Here is a 1,990-nt window from a genome sequence, read left to right on the forward strand (position 1 = left end):
GTTGAGGTCGGCAGCGGAGCTTTCTAGCGATGTTTCCCCGCTGGCCAAGCCCCACTGACGGCGGACCGTCTGCGTCTGCAGGACCTGGAGCTCAGCGCCAGTGTTTCAGTTTAACTGTTAAAAAGTGTTGAGCTAATTAAAAGGTATTTACAGTATTTAGAAGCGGGCTGGATGCTAGTAAGCTTATGCTAGCTTTCATGCTACATAACTAAGCCGGACAGAGTTGTCCCTCATCTGGGGATAGACTTTAATGCTTTACAAACACCAAAGCAAGTAAGCGCTGTGACTAACATTACTCTTCTGAAGTGATTTTGGAGAGGGACATCAGGTAGATATACTCTGGTTGACTAGCATGACACCTTTGGATTCATATAATAATCAATCCAGGCTAACGTGAATGAGAGTGACTGCATGTTGCTTCCTCTAAATTTAAGGTTGTGGTTGACTAGCGGGGTCAGCTCGATAGTTTGACAAATTGATCAGACCTGCACGTCATGTGCACTAGAAACAAACCGTGTATCCAAGAACAGTTCAGTCAGTGGAAATGACGTTCGATCAGACACAGCCATCTATAGTAGATTAGTGTTACGTTTCCAGTGTCGCGGCTCCGAACCAAAACGTTAGTTGGGACAGACGGACCGCTTGTTTCTTTAGGATAACTATATTAGCTTTAGACCGGCTGGTAGCAGCTTTGTGCTTGGTTCTTTAGGCTAACTATATTAGCTTTAGCCTGGCTGGTAGCAGCTTTCTGCTTGTTTCTTGAAGCTAACTATATTAGCTTTAGCCTGGCTAGTAGCAGCTTTCTGCTTGTTTTTTGGGGCTAACTGTATTAGCTTGAGCCTGGCTGGTAGCAGCTTTCTGCTGGTTTCTTTAATCTAACTATATTAGCTTTAGCTTGGCTGATAGCAGCTTTCTGCGGTGGGAAATGGCCGGGAGACGTTGTGATTATGTTGCATTAATCAGGGGATTTAGTTTGTATTTGTAGAGAACATAAAACACTGACTACTGTAGCGTCCCTGACTACCCATGAAAACTATGACATCACTGTATCAGCGGCAGCTGCTGCCTCCGGTACTTTTCTACACACGAAGAGCCTCACTTCCCATAACAATAAACCCCATCGGACTAACGTCACATCCACACGTTGCCCACATGGCTACCTGTCTTAAAGGGGAATGGTCGGATGGTAATAATCATGTAAAGGAGAAACGGTGAAAGGTTACTTTTCTATCAAGCAGCAAAAAAGTATTAGCGTCAACATCACCACGTCCTCCGATGCGACCATCGCGCATGCGCACATCGCGATGTCGATGCTAAAACACAATATTGTTCAGCCCTAACTGACGGTATACTTCAGTAAGCTAGTTTGCCAATTTTATCTTGGGTAATGCCACATGTAAGTATATCTTAGTTTATTTAGAATCCCAACATAGGTTATACTACGTACACTGTATAACAATACATTACGTGTTTCTTTATTTCATCTTCCATTTTTGCTAGTGTAGCACCTGGAATGAACCTTATCGAAAGTATTTTGTTTGGTTTACAGACAACACATAATTTAGCTGCATTCTGTTTAGTAATGCATTGAAGTATGTAGTTCTATTATAAATTATGCAGTTCTTCATCCTGCCAGTAGGGGGCTAGCTGTGTAGTGGTTTGTGGTTCAACCTTACTGTAATACATGGTAAGAAGAAGACACTTTTGGCAGAGAAGTTGAGGCCGTGTAGTAAAGGAGAGACACGTTTGGTGTGTGTCCGCGGTAGTGAACTGGAACTCGCTGTGTGAACAATCCTACTGTGAAGGAATAACTGAACTTTTATACACTACTATCAGCGTCTCCGTCTGAGTGGTGTAACAATTTGGAGGCACCGCTGGGATTCCTATCAAGATGAGGATTACTCTGCAGCGAAGAAAAACACGGTAAAACACCGGTGTGTGTGAGCAAGGGACACGAGGTAGCTTAGCTTCCAGAGCTAACAGTTACAGT

This window comes from Etheostoma spectabile, unplaced genomic scaffold (assembly GCF_008692095.1).
Source record: "Etheostoma spectabile isolate EspeVRDwgs_2016 unplaced genomic scaffold, UIUC_Espe_1.0 scaffold00000697, whole genome shotgun sequence".
In the NCBI taxonomy this organism is placed as follows: Eukaryota; Metazoa; Chordata; class Actinopteri; order Perciformes; family Percidae; genus Etheostoma; species Etheostoma spectabile.